This window comes from Larimichthys crocea, chromosome VIII (genome assembly GCF_000972845.2).
Source record: "Larimichthys crocea isolate SSNF chromosome VIII, L_crocea_2.0, whole genome shotgun sequence".
Classification (NCBI taxonomy): domain Eukaryota; kingdom Metazoa; phylum Chordata; class Actinopteri; family Sciaenidae; genus Larimichthys; species Larimichthys crocea.
In genome coordinates, this window is record NC_040018.1 from 18,524,407 (window position 1) to 18,541,850 (window position 17,444).

The following is a 17,444-nucleotide window of genomic DNA, read 5'->3' on the forward strand; positions in this document are numbered from 1 at the left end:
ACTTGCTTTGTATTCAGAATACTGTACGGTGATTCTGACCTTAAAGGGTCATCACAAATGCTGATATTGTTTTTGCACTTAAAATGCTTTTGTGGCAGACAAAAAACAAGCTTTTGGTCCCCCATGACTTGTGCTTATATCATCCCTATACAGTCCTTTGTATTATGTACTTACACGCAGAAAAACTCAGAGCTCAGACACCTGAAATTACGTAGAATGCGATGAAATGTGACACTAGCACATTTGTTACTGTCTAAACAAGTGCTGCAGCATGGGTACTTATGTCAACGTGACTTGGCTTCTTCTATTTTCATCAAACTAGCGCTTTCTTCTACAGCCCTTTTTTTCCAACTTTCTCGTCTTTTTTGTTGAGCCGTGAAATTTAGTCTGCAAAGGTCATGGGTTTATGTTTGTTAAAGGTCACTAAAAATGTATTAAATAAACAATGACATGTCCTTATAAAGTGAATAACAACACATACAGATGGCATACTAAGGCTATGGGGTCAGTGGAATTTAAAATGAGGTTTTTCAGGAAGTTTGGGTTTATCTTCAGCTCCCTATTAGGTAAGGTCTGGCAGGTGCTCATATTCCACCGGGCACAGCTCTGTGACGTCAAGGCTGCGATGCAGTTTTGGTACGTTCTCCACATGACTTCTTACCCCCACAGGAACGCTTCAAAAATGTTTGAAGTTTTGCCCACCAGACTTTTGTCCTTGCTTTGCGTGCTTCTACCATGGATTCTACATAGTTGAATTGTTTCCCTTTTGATTGTTTTTTAGGATTGTGAGTCTGCACAGGTGTTTTATTTAGAATTTGACCAGATTCTCTATGCTGTTTTTATGTCTGAATTTAGATCAGCTCAGTCTGTGCTGGTTGACATACAGCTTGTCAAAAATAGACTAGTCATGTATTTTCTGTGGACAGGAGCAGAGAGCCGCTTCTGTAATGCTTCTGAAACACGCTGTGACCCTTCTGGTGGAATCACAATCATCTAGAATGTGTGCAATCAGCTCGGGCGGTCGCAGCGCAGCTGGAACGCATCGCAGCCATGCCCGGTGGAATTTAGGGGTTACACTGACATACCATCTCAGCAGCATCTAGAGGTAGTAAAAAAAGCTTCTAATAATAGGAAAAATTCAGGAGAGATATTACACTAGAACATTTGTCCTTTAAAGGTCCAGTGTGTCATATGTAAGGGACAGTATTTAGATTGTGGCAGTCATGGCTTATAATATGAATAAATATATATCATAATAAGCTGAAAATAATAATTGTTATGTTTGTGTCACCTTAGAAGAAGTCCTTTATATTTTCCAAGGAATCAACCATGTCAAACCATGTTTCTGTAGTAATGGAATGGACTAACTAAACACTGGCTCTAGATAGAGCCTTTTGTGTTTTTGAACTTTTCACAGCCATCATAGCTTGTCCACTACTTAGGTGGCAGAGCTGTAGCTACATTCTAGGTGACACTAAATCCTACACCTTTAAAAACCTACTTTGCTTTGCCTTTATTCTTATTGCTAATAATTTGGCTTCAGACAGCTAAAATTGAAATAAAAACAGCGATGATCGCTCAGTGCAACCGCTATAGCTGCATAAGTTGTAAAACTTCACCAAACTTTAAAAATGTAAAGACCTTGAATGGAGATGGAAGGGAGAAAGTGATGGCAGGCTGAAGAGGTGAGAAAGAGAAGATTATGTGGTAATAGGGAGTAGAAAAAAAGTTTTAAAAGTCCCTCCAGTAAAAGTAACAGTTTGTGGAGACTGAAGAATGTTCTGTATGTGTTGGCAACTGCCTTATGAAAACACATTAGCCTTCCAGACAAAATCTAAATAGCAGTAGAGGGTGGACGGGGGCACGATTAACAAGTCTATACCTGCTCTTGAAGACAACGACAATGTGCTAACATTTTACTGACACATCGGGCAGACAGACAAATGGGAAGGAGGGAGGGAAAGAGTGGGGATGCCAAGGTCAAGGTCATTAAATCAATGAGAAAAGTGAGAAAGACCCTGTGAAAATGTAACACACATATACATATACACACCTTTATATATACAGTATTTTTTGACTTCTCATTCTCTGATGTATGAAAATATGCTCACTTATATCACTCTACAGGTACACAGTATCCCTGACTGTCTGTGTGTCTGCTGTCTCTTTCAAACACTCGACTACTTGGTTATTTTGGGTTCTCCATAGGAAGTGCTGCTTCTCACCTGACGTCCCTGAGACGTGGATTCATTACTGAGCCCGACGCCACCGGGATGCTGTGTGTGTGTGTCTCATGTAACTCATCTCAGGGCAATCAGTTGTTTGGGAAATTGCTGAGGGAGGTGTAATGTATTCCCCTGCTCACTGTAATTTTCACTCTTTTCCTATACCTTCTTTTGTATATGTCATACGTTTGTTTGATTCTTTTATTATTTATTTTATAAACATGATGCAGCTTGATTTATGCAGCGTGGGTTTTGGCTAGAGAACTGGTTATGCCTTTTGAATCCTCTGGACTGTGAAGTAGCTGCAAGAATTATGGTTAGAAACCATGGCTAACCAAGGTAGCTAATGGGTTGCATCATAAAATACCTTTTTATTCAGCAGATTTAAATATTTCTGGATGTTTGGGGTTGAGTTTGAAACATTACAATGGTAGAAAGTATAGGATAGGAAATGAGGGGGGTATAAGATGCAACAATTGCCCCCAGCTAGAATAGATCCAGAGATGTTGTTGTTAAGTGGTACATAACAGCTATCAGGACACCTCTTCTACATTTGGTTTCTAAAATGTATAGTCAGGTTTTTCTCTGTCCATTTTATCAAGATGACTCTATGCCATTACAGGAACAGACTTCATTACAATCACTGACAAAGTAGGCCGCATCAGAAAGTTGTTCGGGAGCAAAAGACACAAACAAGAATACAAGATGTTGAACTAAACACACTTTTCTCTTGTTGCTCCTGTGGAAATAGTACAGCCTCTTTTGCTTTTTCTCTTAAACCTACATGATTTTTTTTTCTATCCTAATCCCTTCCATCTAACCTTTGTATCCCTCCCTCTCTGTCTCCATTTCTTCTCCCTCTTCTCCTCCCTCTATCCCTCCCTCCCTACTCAGTCTCCAGCGTCTCCCCCAGTGCCCCCAGTGAGAGCAGCTAAAATTAAGTGGTGCCACTTCTCAATGACACTTTAATGATAGCACCACTGCTCCGCACACAGAGAGACGGGAGAGGTATGAGCATCTGCTAAAGATAGGCCCCTCAGACACAAACACACAATACACACAGAGAGAGAGAGAGAGAGACACACACTCACACGTCCAAACGAGTGAGCCTCCCTTTGTCTCGCCTGCCACAGGGACCGTGGGGGACGGGTGGAGTCTAATTAAGAGCGTCCGTAGGGATACGTTTGTGTCTGCTTGTGTGTGCGTGCGTGCATGTCATTCCAGCTTGGCATCACCATCACCTGCCTGGCACTGCCATTATGGCTGGCATCTTAGAGAGAGAGAGAGAGAGAGAGAGAGAGAGAGAGAGAGGGGTTGATAGCAGACCAAGGCACAGTGTTGCTTTTAGTTGTTTTAACATCAAAGAGAAAGAGAGAGGAAAGTTAAAGTTTGTTCCTCCTTTCATCAATGATGTTTAGGGCGTTGAACCTCAGTACTTTTTTTTAAAGTGTGACCGAAATATGTCTCAACATCGAGTTTAAAAAAGTACTGACATTTGTGATCTAAATCACAACTTTCTCATTTTAGACCAACGTTATTGTAAAGGTGATTGTGTTAAGATCACATTAAACACAGTTGCATTGCTGAGTTGTTTAATTTAAAGAAAGGGTTTCATCGAAAAATATATTGTCAAAGGTAAAATACAAATCCCTTAGGTTGCCCCATGTGTCTGTGTGTGCGGTGGTGTGTTTGATGTCAGGTTGTTCAGGGCATCATAGTAAATGAAGTTCTAACCTGTTCTTAATGTTGTCAGCATTAAGCAAGTGGTTGATCAATTAGCCCACTACTACTCTTACAACATCAATGCTCTTCAAAACCTGTGTCAATAATGTAACATTACCTGCCAAAACACTGGTAATCAGATGAGTGTTCCACCAAACTACTCACTGTAAGAGGTAACCATCATAGACACTTCCACTGATTCACTGATATACAGGATGTATGTAACTCACATTAGTATGACAGAGACGATGTCTTATAAGACTCTATGTGCTGCTTTTAGAGTTTATATTTACTGTCTGTTGAAAAAGAACAAGAAAACGTATGCATGTGCATTTGTGTGTGTGTGTGTATGTGTGTGTGTGTATGTGTGTGTGTTGAAGTTTCCGTCAGGTCAAAGATGCAGCTTCAGGGAAGTGACATTTTAAGACTCCCTCCCACCCCCCTTAACACACACAGAAACAGACACACACACCCACTGGGGTCTGACTGGACCAGACAGGTCATCAGCAGTGTGATACAGGCCCTTACTCTGACTGGCACACACACAGACACACACAGACCAACACATGTCATTTTTGTGGCAGATGAGATCAGAGATGTTCTCTTTTCGGCAGATGTCACATACTGACCTACGTCTACTTCCACACAACACATACAGTTTGCCCTATTTAATCGCTTTGTATATTTTAGTTGCTGCTTTAGCACAGTTGTTTCTACCTGCATGACACATGACATCGTTCAGCAAAGAACGATTTGTTCAACGTATAATGAAAAAACAAATAAACAAAAAGGTATTTGATATAGATTCTAATTTTAAAATAGATGCAGACAAAAAAAAAAAAAACTAACTAAAATGTTAACTCTGGTATTGATTTATTAATGTGTATGTTATCTGAAACACACACATTTATGTTATTAGACCATAGGAACCAATAAGAATATTGTCAAGAGTAAATTGTTCTGCCCTAACAAATACGACTATGGCACTGTCAGACAGTCAATGCGTGGTCAGTACCCGGCTGCACTGATGAAATCAGGCAAAAAATGTGAAAACACGTGTATGGGTGGACCGATCAGTAATACTGTGATGATTTAACAGCCCCTTTGAAAATTGAAAAAAATATTAACATAAAATACAGATTTGCCACAGGTGGCTCTGCTGCAAATTGAGCCCTCAGCCCAGCAGCATTAGTGTCATGTTGCTCTTATTGTGCCACACAGTGCCATTGGAAAAGCATCTGCTGCCATGATTCAGAGCGAAGGCAGGCACGATGTATGCCAGCAGCCACCTGCAGCCAGGTGTGTGTGTGTGCTTGTGTACGTGCATGCATGTGTTGACCTCAGGACAAGTAACGAGTGATCTTTTCTCAGTGCTGCTTCCCAATGAATTGAGTTCCATTACACCTTGCTTTGCTCCACTCAGGTATACTGTAGACATGTGTTTGTGTGGGAAAGGAAGGAGTCAAGGTTGAAGCACATCAATACCAGAATGCCTTTCTAGGCACACACACACACACACACACACATAGTATATTAAATAAATAATTCATTACACAGCAGACTGAAATATTGGCAGTCTACTGTAAAGATAGACAGTTGATTTTCAACAGGAGAAAACGTCTCTTAGGAATGGAGCATGTACACACACACACAGACACACAAACACACACACCATTGGGGTTGATACGCACTCAAATACAAACAGTAATTACCCCCAACAGCTTAAAAAGACATTTGCTGTGCATTTATAATGGATGCCAAATTACCAAAAGAATCAATTTACACACACAAATAAATATGTGTGTGTGTGTGTGTGTGTTGGTGCTTAAACAGATATGCACACACACACAAGCACATATAAACACACAGCGTTTAATGTTGCCTGCCCAGTTGAGTGCTATTTATGTCCAATGTGAATAATTGCAGTTATTGATTTATCCTTTTAAAGGTAATTGAAGTCATTTAAAAAAGTATTAATTCATTGTACTGTTGTTTTCTAGAAGTGGCCACTTAGTAGGTTAAGCACACACGTGCACATACCCACAATGACATAGAGTCAACTGTATATATGCGAACAATGTAGCATGCTGTATTAGGATTGCACGCAATACATAAACTTTTGCCATTGCACTTCTCTCAGATTTTTTCCTTTCTTTTTATCTTCTCTCCTCCTGACCTCTCTTCCTGTCCTCTCCCCTATTCCTTCTCCTGTGTCTCTCCTTACCTCTCTTCACCTCTCTTCCCTTCCTCTGTTCGTCTTCCATTCATTTACTGTATCTCAGTTTCTCTGTCTATGCTCCTTGAAGTAAGATGTCAGCACAGTGCAAACATGCACACACAGAGTGATGTGCCATATCCTCAGCTCCACTTGCAGTCAGTTTTGACGTCACAGGCAGGCTTGTATAAAGAATCAAATCACATTTATCTGTCCTGTGATATTCTCATCAAAGTGACTGGTGTGACTGTGTGAGTGTTTGTGTACAAGCGCGTGTGTGCGCAAGGCTTTGCATTTACAAAGTGTGTGTATGCAAGCATGTGTCCATGAAACAATTGCATTACCATGTAGTCAAGCAGTGCACAGCAGTGAAATGAGACAGGGACATATTACACTGCAGGCTCCTATTAACTCTACACTGATAAAAAGAAGTGGAGGAGAAATCTGAAAAATATCTTGCCAGTATCAGCAAAGAATTAAGGAGGAGCAGCAGACAGAGTTGAAAAGACTGCAGATGGATAGTGAGGTCAAAACATGTTCATCCACCTTTTTCTAAACATTAGCCAACTGGCTAATTTAGTTTCAGAGCAATCAAATTGTCAGTGTAAATGTTTCAATAATCCTATTAGAGCTGGGGGTGAAATAAAGACAATAAAGTTGAAAAGAATGACTTACCTAAAATAAAATGTAATATGTAAAACGACAATATCTATTATTTCCAAACATCTTCTGGGTGCTTGCTGAGAAACTACTGAGTTTGCCCCACAGCCCCACAGTTATTTAATGTCACATCATGCCACTGAATGAGCACTTGACAATATTTCTATATTTTTAATCAAATTATGATGACTGTCATCAATACAGTAGTGTACTGGAACAGACATGTTGCACAGTGATAGTGTTTTAGTTGAGCTGAAGGTTATAGATGACCATCAAAGACAATTCTTTTCCCAAGTTGTGAGATTTCTTTGGGACTCTTAACTGAAAAAATCTTTCTGAAATGCTCTGCTTACTTAAAATCTGAGCAGCACAAAACATTTACGTGTGGTTTCACATCTCTCCTGAAACATCCAAATTGATTATTTATAATACACTGTTGCCCATAAAGTTGGATTTGCATTTTCAACTCTTCTCATGGAATGATTGTGACAATGTGATTTATTCTTGATAGATAATGTGTATGTTCTCAAAACTTTATTGATCAATCTCTTCCAAATATGTCACAGTGAAAAATAAACCACAATTAACCTGATGTGTATAAATAGGAATAGAAAGAACAATGTGTCTGAAAACAAAATGATTCCAACTTTATGGGCAACAGTGTAGTTTTGTCACTGATGCTTTGTAGGTAAAGCAATGTTTGTGCTTTATAGTTTATTTCAAAGTTTGTTCATAAATCATGTAGTCTGAACTAGCTGTGTTGCTCTTTTCAGTGTCACTAAAAGAACCGTGATCGTATTTTTTTGTGTGGCCAAAAATACTTGTGCATCCTGTAGTTCCCAGCACTTTCAGCTCTGCAGTATACACTGTGAACAAAGAAAAGAAATAACTGGTCAAGTTTCTTTCTTTCTTTCTTTCTTTCTTTCTTTCTTTCTTTCTTTCTTTCTTTCTTTCTTTCTTTCTTTCTTTCTCTTTCTTTTTTTCTTTCTTTCTCTTCCGCTATTCCTCTTTTTCAGTCTTTCTCTCTGTTTCTTTCTCTCCCGGCAGTTTTAGTAGAAGCCACATCTTCTCAAGGACGGGTCAAAGGCATGCACATACACACACACACACACACACGTGCGCACACACACATGTATAGAGGAGGTAGGACTGTATGTATTGTGGCAGCTCTGTGGGAAAAGCCTGTGGGTCTGGCCAGAGAAAAAAGGCAAAAATAGAATAGAGCCGTCGAGTTGCTGCGACTCCACTGGGCCAATTCAAATCTCTCTCCCTCTCTCTAGCGAGACCTCACACCCACCCACCCACACACACACACATGCACATACACTATTAACGCTTGCATATCTCAGTCTCTGCTTTGGTTTTCTGTTTCCCTCATTCTCCCTCTGTAACTTTATTTTTATTTTTATTTTACAGTAATCTTTGTTTGAACCAAGGGACATGTGGAAAGTGCTGCAGAATGTCACTGAACAACCCGGGCGGGTGGAAGAGTGAGCATATGGCAGAAATGTAAGGAGAAGAAGAAATGGAGTTATCAAACACTCAGCATCCAATTTACTCCTGTTCTCTTTCATCAGGTCTGCTCTCCTCTCACACACTATCAGAGATTACCTGTGTTCCTGTATGTGTGTGTGAGAGAGCCTGTTTGATAGGGAATGAAAATTAAACTTCTGCAGGCAGATTTTTACAACTTTAAGCTTTCCAATCCTCAAACACAGTCAGGGGATCTAAACCAAGCTTTGTGTCTAGAAAGTTGTGACATTGAGAGGTCTGGAACATTTTTCGCCTGGAGTGCTTTACTATTTTTTTTTCCCTTCAACTACATTTTGATGGTTAAGAACATTAGTCAGAACTCGGATTTTGTTTTTGTTTCCTGAAAACTGGAGCTTGTCAGTAAGCCGTCAAGTACTAGAAACATTGGGTCCTTGGTGCTTTTAGTGGCAAAACTTTTATTACTAGTGCTGAATAGTTATTTAAAATACTTTAAGAACACTCGGAGGCATGGAGAGTTTGAGGCACGAAGATTTTGTGAACAAAATATGAGACTGCAGAAGTTTTGCTGGCTCACCTTTTCCCATGCAATGCATTACAACATCACCCAGCATCATGATACTGTAACTTTTGAGAGTTGTAGGATCCTGTGTCATAGTATTATCAGATGTTGGGCAGTGTTTTGACATCTAATCTTTTAAACTTATAGATCTATTAATACTTCTTAGATCATCCCATTGGTACCTCATTCTTTGTGTGATGGGTTTTACTAGAAAACAGTGTTTATCGTTGTTCTAAACTGGCACACTTTAAGGTGAGGTAAAACGCTGGCCTTCATCAAGAAGACCCCATAGTGTTGCACTTGGTTGTTTACATATCCACTTCATGTTTACCCAACATGAAGTGGATATGAATGTCAGATTTTCGGTTTTGTTGAAATGAACCAGCAACACAAACAATTAGGTTTTTTGTCTCTTGTGTGTCTTCTGCTGGATGAAAAGATTCTTCTTCAGTTCATAAAATCCCTACAGCATCTGAGGGCAGCACGACGCATACTACATAAATCCACAACCTCCCAGAAGTGCCATGCCAGAGCACAAGGCTGTTATGCAGGAGGATTCACTGTGTATACCTTCATTAAATCGTCTGAAATCTACACCAGGCTACTATATTATAACCATACAGACCTTTACACACATCAGACACTCAGTATTCTGTTTTTCTTAAGGAGACATCCAGAGTCCAACTTAAAGTAAAGTATTAAAGTATTGTCTCATGTTTTGTCCTTGAAACACATTGCAGTGCAAATGCTATTGTGTAATATTAAGTACGATGTGCTCAAACAAAGTGAGACACATTATTGCTAAAATAGCGTTAGTCCCACATAATCATGTAAACCAAACTTATTTTTATTTCTAACTACCTGATAGAAAATCATACTTTGGGTGCAGATTTGTGGTCATGTTGTGATGCTCTGAAGCACCCAGACATTTCCTGAGGTAAAGCTTGTTTCAGGTTTCACTGTGATTGGCACAGCTGTTTCAGAGCTATGAGACCAGTGATGTGACTGGATAATTACACACTTGTGAATCTATATTCACCTTCACCCAGTCCTTGCACCTTGAGCTGCTGCACATACATGAACCAAAATAAAATTTTCACATGGCCCAAACAGTCTGTGCACCTACCACCTTGTGCTTGGTATTTATTATTCGAAAGGTGCAAAATATTAAATTGAAGGTGAAATGCATGTCATAGTACCATCAGAGGACCGGCCCTGAATACAAAATAATGATAAATTACTTTTTATTTAAAAAAATAAAAAAAAGCAAATAATAATAGCAACTCCACTGTTCTGATGGCAAGGTAAAGACTGATATTGATCTTTAGGTTTTGCCTTTTCAAATCGCGAACCAACCAAACCATGGCTATCAGATGGTTATTTGATATTGGGTTAACTTTTTTTTTTCTTTGCATTTTATAATATATTTATTGGTCTATAAATTTAGTATCACTATCAAGTATCACTCATGTTTTTTGTTGTTTGTTTTTTTTGACCTTTTTTTCTCAAGCATCTGAATTTGCACTGAACTCCCAGTACAGTGACTGGGTCTCACTGAGAGAAAAATGTAGGTTGACCCAACAACTGTGTGTGCGTGTGTGTGTGTATGTTGGTGTGTATAATTGATATAGAATGCCACACAAGGCAAGGTGGGAAAGGAACAGTTGCAACTGTGTGTGTAAGATTATGTGTGTGTGTGTGTGTGTGTGTGGGTGTGTGTGTGTATGATAGAAACAGGGGAGTTCATTCTGAAACAGACCGTCTGTTCTGAAAGCCGAGCATGTGTGCGTGTTGGTGCCTATGTGTGTGCTGCAGCAATGCGCTCTACTTTCTGAGAGCACAGGGCGGAGGGAGCGAAGCGGAGCGGGGCGTAATTAGGCCACGATTTGAACTCTCTTAGTTCCTCCCCGAGAGGGGGCACAGGGTCATGCCAACTATTATAAATCGAGCTGGGTTGTATATGTGTTCAGGTGTGTCTGTGCTGGTGTAATAATGTGTGAATTCTTGTGCCTGTGTGTATGTGTTAGAAGTATAGGAGGAAAAAAAAAGGAGACAGCTTCTGATTGGTTCAAAGTATACTGTTAAATATAGCTTCATCAGGACAGCCTGTGTCTTACTGGTGCATGACATGCTTGTGATATTCTGCACTTATCTCACAACCACCGTCTCCGCAGTAATGTTTTGTGTAATGTAAATTTAACCCGAGAGAAGCAATGATTTAGAACAGTCCCACAACGTTTTATACCATTAGTTCACAAACTTTTTCAGACCTCCTCAAAGGATCATAGCACCCTGAGCCACTCAACCCCAGATTTAACATGCATAGATGTACACAGATAATTATTGGTTTACAAAAAAATTACATCATATTATATCAAATAATAGTATTGGCCCATTCTCAATCACTCAGAATAAAATCCAACAGGTGCTCTAGAGATTTACAGATGAATATTTAAATGTGTGTAGGATTTAGTGGCATCTAGTGATGATAATGAAAACATAGTTATGCATATCATTGTTCTGTTATGACTAGTTGTTACTAATGACTAGTTAGCTTCTCGCATGCACATGCACACAAACCCTCCATCCTTCACATATTAACAGTGAATTCGAACAAAATAGGAGCCTGCATTTGTAGGTCCTTAGTGTCTTTTTTTCACCGTGTAGAAAAAGGACAAAGTCCACAGTTCCGGGATTTAACCTATTTCGATGCGCTTCGAGCACAGTACCAGTGCCCTCACTGGATGCACTTGTTCCTGTGCAGCGCTGCTGTAACCAGCATGTGTGAGTGTCTGAGGGAGAACGACGGGGAGGGGGGGAAACAAAATGGAGTGGAGTAATACACATTTCTGTGTCTCCGTAAGTTATGAAAAAAACTTGGAACACTGTTTTATCACTTCATTCGCCCTCCCAAACCCATATTTTAGTCAGACCGAACCCTTCACACGCGTTACCTTCACCCACACGGACAAGGATTTTCTGTCTCTGTGCACATTCCTCCTTTACAGACGTTCAGCGATGACCACATCAGGGCTTAGTCTGGGCTCACGAAGTTAACAGTCTAATTTATGATGTCATCTTTATGAAACATTTTTTACTCAGAACATGATGTCATCAAGATCACACGCATAGATAAGGTGACATAAAACACAGTTAATGTAAATGTTGCAGATTTTTTTTTTTATTGTAAAATGTGAAAATTGTGAAAAATACCACTAAGAGCTCTAGATAATTTATGTGAGACTGCTGGAGTTTTCTGCTCCAGAGACCTCAGGCATAGTATCTTGCGTTCAATAAGACTAAATACTCTTGCTATTTGAAAAAAGCAATACGTAGAAGGAAATACTGAATACTATACTGGCTCCCCATAAATACCTCAGAAAATCCAAGTTAGGATGCTCACGCATGCATCCCACTATATTTGGTGTGCCAGGATTACTGGTTCACATCTGTTGATCTGAAAGATCTGGTCAGTCAGCTGTTTATGATGAACACTAGATAGAGTATGTTGTTTCTGGTACCGTGTACAATCTTCCTGGCATTTACAACCTGCCTTTTAACGAAGGGGTGAAAGCCTTCGGAGCTTGCCTTGTATATTTCTGTCAGATCTGTTCCTTTCAGATTATGTCTCTGCTTACTGGGGCTAATAGCATCGGCCATCTTGGTGGTCTTACTCTGCCGCTTGTCTCCAGCACTGATTGGCCTCCTTCACACTGAGAGTCACTGGAAAACGTAACAACATCCAGCTTTCATTGTACAGGGGGAGCCCATGGGCATTGTCCTGTCCTGTCAAAGTTTGTTGGCTAGGGCATAATACCGCTGACTGACAGCCATCATTGTGGCTTTTCTTGGCCAGCTCCTCCTTGTCTCCCGCCTAGATGAAGCAGCTGAAGCTTCCTCCAAAAGCTCAGAGAAAATTGGTAATAGCTAGCCACCCTTGTAGCTTTAGGACCGGAGAGTTGAAGCGTATCAGAAGCAGCTGGTGCCCAGCAATGGATAGGTTAACTAAGATAGCTCTGGTCAGTGGCCAATTAAGCTAGCGAGCCAGAAGTGAGAAGAGGTGTCTGAATTCAGACTCACTGTTTCACGTCTCTGATTTTTTTTTAGACTAAGCTAACCGGCTGCTGGCGATGGCTTCAGCGGTATAAATCTCCTAATCCAAAGAAAGCAAATACGTGCATTTCCTAAAATGTCAAACCTTTCCTTTAAGTAGCTTATTTAAATCCATTATCACATGCTTACAAAATAATGAGTAGCCTAAACATGGAAAGCTATACACAGACATGCAAGAAGTAAATAGACACATTCAAATTAAACGTGTCTATTTACTTCTTGCATGTCTGTGTAGGTCACATTCACTTTACGACTGATGAAAATACAAGCTAAAACGGCACTACAAGAAAAGGCATTGACTGGGATTTCTAGGGCAGTTTATGTAAACAATAATGCAAGACAACATATCTTATTATAGAAAACAATGGACCTGGTTTAGGCATATAAATTCAGTCCATTATTTTCTACTATACATATTGAAACACTAACATGTTATTAACGAAAGGAAACAGGAAATCTATTGGTTTTTTATCCCTCAGTTAGCTGAACTTTTAGTGAGTTAAAGCATCAGTATTGTTGCTATGGTTATTTGCAGTCGAACCTACTATAGGTTATTGTTCCCACTGCCTTCGGCTTACAGGACGAGGTCTTCAACCAAGTAAAAAGCTGCACTTATAATTAGTTGGGTTGGAAATAAAACTGACACCATTCTATAAATTACATTTTTTTTTCTGTCTCCAACTTGCTGATAGCCCATTTAGGGGCCACTGATCAATTAAAGTCCTTTTGTAACCTCCCCTGCACCCACACACACAAACACACTCATCCCATTAATGAGCGGACGGCTAATTAAGACTCAAAAAAGCGAGGGAGTCACTTCTTTTTGATTGATAGCACCCACCGTCTTTTCTTCCTGCTATTTTGCATTTTAATGTTCATTAATAAACTTTTATTGTTTTGTTAATTATAATACCACCCTCCCCCGTTGAGATAATAACTGAACAGAGTGATTTGTTCAGAAAGATTTTCTGCTACATGAAGGAAGATGACGAATTGGTAGGACAAAGAGAGAAAAGAAAAGCAAAGACAGGAAACAAAGGAGACCAAAAAATACGAACTGAGAGAAAATATCAGTAAGTGGAGGGCGATGTATGGCAGTGAGTCTCTTTTCATACTCAAACAAACTAAACAATACAACAGAGTTTGTGATTAGTGTTTAATTAAGTTTTTAGTAGCTTGGCCTTTGAAGCAGCAAGTGTCCATGATGGCTGATTGAAATCTAGACAACCTCTTGAAATGTTTGCCCTCTGCTGATGGAGATGCAGTTTTTGTAGCAACTAAAACTTTTTATTAACAATCTTGAAACTTTCTCTTAACTTTCTTAAGTCTTAATAGGGTGGACGCACTCTGTATACAGTGTATGAACAGCGTGTGTGTGTGACTGTGTCTCTGCAGTGAAAGAAAAAAACTGCTGCAATTTCTGCAGCATCTGATTGTTTCATGCTTAAGTACATCTGCTTATGTAGGCGTGTATTTATGTGCATATATAGGTGCATGTGTGTGTGTTCACTCATTTAAATGTGTGTGCCTGCATGTGTGCTGCGGCCCTAGAGGTGCTAGGCCAGGGACGCGCATGATGGATCGTGGAGGCCAGTTGATAGCGCCATTACTCACTGACACACACACACACACACACATTCTCATACACACACACGTGCATACACACCTGCCTGACACCTGTCCCCCATGGGGGTCTGCCTGCCCCTGAGGCCATTGCCCCGGAGACGAGCAAAGCCCAAAATTATTCTGCATGACAGCAAATACACATAAAGTTTGAAAAAGGAAAGAACTTTAAAACTTTGTAGGACATTGCCAAGCATGGCCTTTCTCTCTTTCATCTACTGCCTATAACTTTTCATTTTCTATCCATTTCTATCTATCAGAGGTGTCAAAAGTATTCACATTCATTACCCAAGTAGAAGTATAGATACTAGGGTTTAAAAAGACTTCTGTAGAAGTTGATGTATCAACTCAAGCTTTTTACTCAGGTAGAAGTGTAAAAGTACTGGCTTCAAAAGTACTTAAAGTCTAAAAGTAATGTAAAGAAAGAAAAAAAAAGCCATCAAATGTTATAGGCCTATAGTGCACTACATGACCTCCCCCCAAAAAACATAATTTCTCTAAAGCCATAATGACTATAATGTTATATTAAAATGGTAATGTTGAAAAATTTGGGTTTCAGCCTCATATATGCCCAATGAAAATGAATGCATTTTAGTATAATGCAAATACATTAAAGAACCATACTGTATATGTCTGCTACTGGGCATTGACATGTGTTTCATGGAGCGGAGTATATGATGAGTAGTTATATGCCTATAAGTATTCTAATGCTATACATGCTACTGTATGCTATGTAACACTATACAGTATAGTGCTGTCAAAATTATTGATTAATCCAAGTGATTAAGAATCAGAACTTCATGATCTACACTCTTGCATTTGGTGCATTATGCATGCTTGTTTGTATTTAGCCAAGTGGGATATTTACCAGCTAATATAATAAATATATAATAATGTTGATAATAATAATGTTGATGGAAACATCTATGAGTAGTAGTTTCAGCAGCATTTAGTGGGTGATCACTCCAGACAGGCTGTCAACATTAGCAGGATGGTCATAAATCTGATGGAGTAATAAAAACCTCTTACTGTACTTGACAGTGTGACCAGTGTTAATTAATTATCTTATTATTATTTGACTTTAATTTAGTCTTGATGTGCTGATAGCTCATCACACTGGAACCACTCAGTTTTATCTCACACAAACTCAGTACTTATTCAGATGTCAGATATAGCAGAGGTAGAACATTCAAAGGTCACACCTAGTCACAATGTCTCAAGTCTGGAGTGGTACAGTAGTAGTACATCAAAAAGCCAAGTTAATTTTTGTATAATAATGTATTTTTTTAGTGGCACAGGATTGTGTTAAATACTTTTGACATGGCATATGCACTGTTCATTAGAAAGCATGGTACCACAATATCTTCTGTTTACTGTAAGAGTAACCTAACACATGTTCTAACAATCATTGTTCAGCTACTGCTGGCCATTCCTCAACGATGGCTACCATTAGACACTGATATTTATCTAAAAAAAATGATTTTAAAATTAGATTAGTACCAATTGGTGTTTAGATCATATGTCGATGATTTAAGGGATAATCATGGTTTGTTTCTTCTTATGCCGACCATAACTAACTAACTTTTGGGTCTAAATGTTTCAATCATTGTATTCAGAGATGATTTGGTGGAACGGCATGTCCGGCAGAACCGCCTAGAAAGTTGTCATTGGAAACCGTTTGGAGAATGGCAGTCACTTTCAGAAAATACAAGGCTAGATGCCTGGGTGAACCATCTGTCTATCACTGTGGGCGAACTTCAACCAATCAGATCTACGAACCATATAATATAGTCAAACTCTTACCAAAGCCAGTTGGGAGAAGAGAGAAAACACCTTTTTTTGTGAGTCCAGCTGCTTTGCAAGGATGACTGAGCCCCATTAATCAGCACAAGCGACGAGTACATTTTAAATCCTTAATTACAAACCACTTTGCCCTCTTTTTTTTTTCCATGTATCTGTCACCCTGCATCTCCATTCTCCATATGCCTGCTCCCAGAACTTTACTCTGTGTTCCATAAGTGTAGTGTCTTAGTTATATGATATATAGTTATAGTGTTATATGACCTGGATTGTGATATTAAAGATAAACACTATATGATGATGTGATAGTGTCACACCAAGCACAGACATGCAGACTTTTTAAAAGAGGGCTGTTGTTTGAATCAAGGAGACATGGCCAAATAGATTTTTTTTTGTGCTAATATATTTGCAATGTTCACTGGCACACATCTTTTACATAGCTTGCAGATTATGTGTAACATCCTTAGGCTCACCTTCGGCATCTGGGTATAATTAACACTAAGTCTAACTCATCCATGCTGGAATTTCACCTGTGATATAACTCCCCCCATGCTCGCCTACTTCCGCTGTACCCTAATGGTCAGCTTACCTACAATGGTCTCCAGCAAGTGGACATTATGATATGAAATGCTCCTAAAACAATACTCAAATAAATGTTTTCTATATGTAGTCTACCTATTTTTAACCATCCTTAGAAATATAATCTTAAAGCACTCCTGCAACAAAATACATTTCTTTACTGTCAAAACAATCAGCTAAAAGATACTTAAACACTCATTTTTACATTGCACATTTGTTATAATACATATCATTTTATCCATTCTTGCTGTAATATAGAAAAAAAAATAGCATATGCTAAAGTGTGTGTGAAAATGTGTTGTGGTAAATCTTTCACTGGGAGATTTAGGTTAATGTGTTGAGTAAAAGGAATATAATTATTCTCCTGTCGTGCCTGATATTATGGGGAGAAAGGAAAAAACTCAAAATAATAAATAATATGACACAAATTGAGGTTTAGTGGCTAATTAGCATT

At 39.1% G+C, this 17,444-nt stretch overlaps 1 long non-coding RNA gene across 1 annotated transcript in view; it reads right to left on the reverse strand.

Annotated features, from left to right (window-relative positions):
- Positions 1-3,241: 3,241 nt before the first annotated feature.
- The window catches only part of LOC113746352 (uncharacterized), a 29,001-nt gene continuing 14,798 nt past the window's right edge, over positions 3,242-17,444 (reverse strand). Inside the window, exon 3 of the long non-coding RNA XR_003462784.1 lies at positions 3,242-3,495. This is a non-coding gene — a long non-coding RNA (uncharacterized LOC113746352). The remainder of the gene's footprint in view (positions 3,496-17,444) is intronic.